We start from the raw sequence: 5,860 nt of genomic DNA, 5'->3' as shown, positions 1-5,860 counted from the left end.
TGGCAGTTAAATTCGACCAAAGAACGTTCCATAGAAACGTTTTTACTGACCCAAAACACTCTGGGAAGCAAAACGCTCACGATGAAACAATCATGTAGAATCAAAAGTGAATACATTTTGAACGCCATCTCGCGCATTTCCAAAATTGTTTCGAGAGATAAAGCGATGGTATCAGAGAGTTTCCAAAGATTTGTTTCGATCACAAAGACATTGGAAGGGAACAGCGAAACAAACAAAACTCATCGATTACCAAATGTTCCAGCAAAGTTTCTTTATAGGCCGAAAGCTCCCTTGATTGATCCTTTCGTGACATTCAGTTTTTCTCAATATTCTTCTTACCACTAGGTGGCGAAACACATTGGCAGTTAAATTCGACCAAAGAACATTCCATAGGAACGTTTTTACTGGCCCAAAACACTCTGGGAAGCAAAACGCTTACGATGAAACAATCATGAACAGTCAGAAATAACACATTCCATCGCGCATTTCCAAAATTATTTCGAGAGATAAAGCGATGATATCACAGAGTTTCCAAAGATTTGTTTCGATCACAGAGACATTACATCGGAGGAGGACACAGAAGTGATTTCACCGCAAACTTTATTGTCAGATCTCGTATATCTCCGGGTCGTGCATTAACTTGTTCCTACCAAACAAGTACGGATAGGCAACGATTTATTGCAACGGCTGACCCGGTACATTGCAAGCCACCTATATCTCCTCCACCTAGCCAGCTTGGACAACTCGATAAATTCGAAGAGCAGTGGTATAAGGCTCGCGTTAACAGAGAGCCTGATGTTGGACGACCACCGCGTTAATTGGACGATCTTTGAATTGGATGATCCATTTTTTTAATCAATCGTTCCGATTCAAAGTCTACGTTCCAAAGTCAGAAGATCGATGGTTGGCTTGTAATCGGTCAATCACAATCCTGATTCAAAAGGAGATCTGACAGGTTGACTCAGATTACGTTGGATGTGGTATTCTTGGAGCGTATGCATAGCTATTGAAATAACTTGTTTTCGAAATGGAGATACAGAGTGTGGAACAGTGACTTTGTTTATTATTAATCAGCTTAGCGATGTGAGGAAAATAAAGAGAGAAAGAGTGTGTGTGTATGTACAAGGATAAATGGTTCTGAACAAATGAAAGTGAGATGAGAGAGAAACCAGTATTTAAATTATTAATAACTGTTTAAATTTTCTACGTTTGTTAGAATATTAATTTTACTCTCAAACATATGTAAAACTCTGTAAATTAAATAAATAAAATTCATTATTCACCATGTTAAATGAAGAGTTCAAATAATGTTCCACGAAATCGAATACAAATTATACAGAAAACAGATAAGAAGCATGAAAAAGTTTTTTTAAATTCGATGAACGTTTCTTTAAAAATTGTTAAAAATATTTGAAATACAGTTTCACGTATTTTGTGAGTATGAATCTATATCTGAAGAATATGATTGAGAAGAATGGGAAGAATAGAAAACGTGTATAAATCTCAAAGAAGCAAAAACTTTGAACTTTCAAACTTTTCCTCGAGTTGATAAATTCAAACTGACTGATTCCACGAATTCTCCAACTTCAAAATCACGAGATATTTGTCGAATTGCAACATCAAAAGTGAAAATCAAAAACGTTGTGATTCTTCTATACTATGTTTCATAAATAGATGCATCAAATTTTAATTTACTCTATCTAAGAGTAAAGATAATTCATGTTAATTCAGACTTACATTTATATATAACGTATTCTTTTTCAAATATGTGGAAAACATAAAAATTTAGTTATTTATTTCTGAAACACTCCATACATTTGACATTAAAGAAGAACGAATAAAATTCTTTCAAACATTCTTCACTATATCCTTGGAAGCCTGCTTCAAAAGTTTTAAATTTTATCCTCACGACACTTGAAATATCGTTAGATAATATTATTTAAAGAGATCATCGATAATACGAACCACTAATGGTTATTTAATGATCACTATGCAAATACAGAGCCACGTCTATTCACTCACACATAAACAAACTAACACATGCTCGAACACCTTATCTCTCTCAAAATATCTCAAATTATTTATTTTGACCCTCATACCAACTTCTCCAACTTCATCATGTCCCTTCCATTAACTGTACACACATATCTACGATCAGGATGTCACCGTCTGACACTTTAATACACGACCAGGCCATATCAGTTTCACTAACTCTACCTCTCCTTCTCCTCTCTCTCTTTCATTTTTCCTTTCCTTTTTTCGATTTACGACCATCAAAGAAGAAGTTGCATCGTCGTTCTAATTCCCAGTTACATGAGTCAACCTAGAGTTCACCAGAGTCACTAGATTTCCAATAGGCCATCTAAGCTAAGGATAATTGTGTTTAAACAGTGGACAACGTTTAAACGCGATTTGTATTTTACTTGGTGTTGGTTGAGTGGCAACAACTTGGCCGGGAGAAAGCCTGACAAATGCAGATTTCATAACGTGACGTGCTTTGCGTGGCTCGGTTCCACCGCTTGTGTTGCAGGTCTTCGAGGCACGGAAAAATCCATGAAACAGCGTCAAACAGCCGATCGAGTCGGGTTTGAAATCTCGGTGCCCCGAGTTGCAAACTAGAGAAGGCGATCTGGACGAATGGATATGAAAATTATATTTTTATCTTCTTACTTTATCAATCTTTTTGGCGAAAACAGCTTTCAAATTGATAAAAGCAACAATTATATTTTGAACTCATAGATTAATTGAAAGTCATCCTCGTCTGAAAATTATTTTATTTAAGTCGAATTGATAAATATTTCTTTGTCAAATTAAAAGTTAAAAACTTTTAAATTGGTTGATTGAATTTCTATGGGAAAATGTTTCTATACAGGAATGAATTTTCTGTATAGTTGTCTTTTGACTATCAACAGGTTGTTTGGACGAGGATTGAACTCGTTGGATTAACTATCAGACTCTCGAGATTTTGGATTATGCAAAAACAAGAAAGTTTTCTTTTGCAAGATTGATGTTGATTTTTAGTTGGATAGAAATATTATCGTAATGCGTGAACGAAAATGTACTCTTTCAAAAAGAGAAATGAATGTACGAAACTGGTTCACTATTTACGTTGAATATAATTTTTTTAAACAAAATTTATTCTTCATAATTTTTCATAAATTATTATGAAAGCTTGTTTTAAAAAACTTTTTTTCAACTTTTACATATTCTAAAAATACTGTGCTGATTTTTATTTGAAATACACACGATGAATGTGTTAAATGATGCAAGAATTGAAGAAACGATAAAAGCACAATCTTTTTCTACTGTAATCCGTGAAAATCTTCGAATAGCCGAGAATCTTTTGTTGAGAAAAGTAGAAGAAAGCAGAAGAAAATCTATATCTGAATGTGATATCGTCTATAAAAATATTTTAAATATGAAATGTGAAGTAGAATTCTTTATTTAACATTTAATAATTTTTAAAAATGTCTTATTACTTATCTTTTGTGATACAAAACGTATGAAAACGATTGCAAACGAATAAAAATCTACAATCTCGTAAAATACATTCCCTTTTTTAACTTCGTGAAAACTATACTGAAATTGAATAAATGATTATTCTTATTCCCTATTCTTTAATATTAAAAGAATTGTAATTGCACATCTTTTAAAAAATAGATATAAATATGAAACGTATTACATAAAAGTAATTAAATATATATCACCATAAATACACTCTTAACGAAGAAGAGACTCAAATTACTTATTTTATTATTATAATTAATTATTTTATTATTATTAATTTATTAATTAATTATTATTATAAAAAGAAATTGTTCAACGAGTGATTGAACAACCGAAGAAGAATGGTCTATCAATTGAAAACTGTTTCACCTCTTTAAAATTGATCCATTCTACGATTCGATTTCATCCAGAATCGTCTAGAACTCCATCTACTTCATCTTTTCACCTTCAACAGGTGTTGCTTCAAAGAAGATAGACTTTTAGTAGAATAAACGAAGTGAAATTCTCGCTACTTCGAATTACATAAGAAAATCGATTTTAGACGTTTCATTGCAATTAGGACACCGAAATCTTCTCTCTCGTAAGAAAAAATACTTTACCTATATCCCCTTTTCTGTTTATTAACAGACCGATTGATCTATTCGATCAACAGAATTTTCCTGATCCTTCCTTTATCCAACATAGTATCCCTCCCTCATCCTCTATTCAGATCGTAGTCGATGATCCTCAGATCGATTATCCAATCGAAAGAATAAACTTTTCTTTTCCTAGGCTGAGGAACAAGTAGAACCTTTTCTCTAGACCTCTGAGTCTACATCATTGCTCAGATGCTCATTGTTTGAGAAAGTGTTGTGTCATCTTAGAAAACATAGACACTGGATAGGCTCTAGAACCGGCACCTCTTCATGATGAGAATCCGTGAATGATATCTATTTAATTGCACAAATCACTGATGCACATTGAAGCGGTCTGTCGCCACGTGAAGCGCCTGGTCTCTCGACATCAAAAGTCTTCATCGAGTTCCCTTTCGCTTGAAACCGTCATAGCATCAGCACTGACTCATCGCGACCACTGTCCAGGTCTTAACGTAACCACTAAATCCCTCGGTTTAGATCTCAACACTGCTCTAGCGTCTGATGCCACTTTAGACAAAAGTGTTGTCATCGTGAAGCGCACAAGGAAAGGGAAATGCTCGCGTAATCTGCGTGTTTCCGCAGAGATCTCGTTATCCCTTTGGCGGACACGTGTCTGACCGAGCGGAAAACGCTCGGATAAATCTTCGATCGCGATTAAAAAGGAACGAGCTTTTTGATCGAAAAATTATATTTTGATGCAGTCAAAGTGAATTGAAATATCGATGGGAAAAAAGGAATGGTAATAATAACGCTAGTTCGTAAGCCGGCTCGGATCGTAAAGGGGTTGAGAAACCGTTCTCGTGCGTATAAAGTCGTGAATCAGCGATCGAAGATCAGGAGGGGGCACACGCGACTGTTTGAAACGGGAGCGATTGTAAGTCCGCACTGCTCGGCCGCAATCACGCGCGACTGTCGACAAAGCTGTCGCGGTCACAACAAAACCTACGGAATAGGGGAACCACGAGGGGTGGCGGCGTCGCGGCGCGATGCGTCGAGACGACCTCGTGCAGCCGAACGAAGAAACTTGTCGATGGGGGTGGAGAAGAAAGTTCGAGATGAGAAAGTTCAAAAGGATGGTGAAATTGGAGAAAAGGGAATCAAATTATTTTTTTCTAAAATAAAAGATTAAATAGAGAGAAAGTGTTATAGAAATTATTGGTTAATTGTTTTTCTTGTTTCTTATCAGCATTTATTATTTTTTTTCCTGGCAAAAAATGTGATTTTGAATATTATTTGTGAATTATATGGAACAATATATATTTTTGCGATTGATTCGTTCATGTGTAGGAAAATATTTTAATGAAAGATTTATACATGTTTAAAATATATACGGTGTTTAATGTTCTTTATTACCGATAGCAGAAACTTCAGTTTCTCTTTATCGCAATTGACGGTAAAGTAGGTATTTCAGATTTCTTATGTCTCGTCGTCGGTAAATAAGTTTCCTTCTTTTAAAATTATCCATCGATAATAGAAAAAAACTTTGTGGTACAAAAAACAGAAAACTGTCTTATTTTTTAATTTAAAAAAAAAATCCTTATATTTTCATTTAGTACGTTTATAAATTCTATCTTTTTGCATATAACGATACACATAATTCTAATAAAGACAATAATAAAGACCACATAATTCTCGACTCTTGCAATTGCACTTGGAGTAATCAAACTCAATCCATCAAACGTGAAAGAAAATACTTTCTCATAAATGTACTTTCAAAG

General features: G+C 34.4%; 1 long non-coding RNA gene across 1 annotated transcript in view; it reads left to right on the top strand.

Annotated features, from left to right (window-relative positions):
* Positions 1-5,358, top strand: part of LOC116186465 — a 21,308-nt gene extending 15,950 nt beyond the window's left edge. Inside the window, exons 2-3 of the long non-coding RNA XR_004151480.1 lie at positions 966-970; positions 4,898-5,358. This is a non-coding gene — a long non-coding RNA (uncharacterized LOC116186465). The remainder of the gene's footprint in view (positions 1-965; positions 971-4,897) is intronic.
* Positions 5,359-5,860: the final 502 nt, after the last annotated feature.

Source organism: Apis dorsata, unplaced genomic scaffold (assembly GCF_000469605.1).
Source record: "Apis dorsata unplaced genomic scaffold, Apis dorsata 1.3 scaffold_41, whole genome shotgun sequence".
Lineage (NCBI taxonomy): Eukaryota > Metazoa > Arthropoda > Insecta > Hymenoptera > Apidae > Apis > Apis dorsata.
The sequence above is the reverse complement of the archived record's forward strand: the minus strand, read 5'-3'. Positions and strand labels throughout refer to the sequence as shown.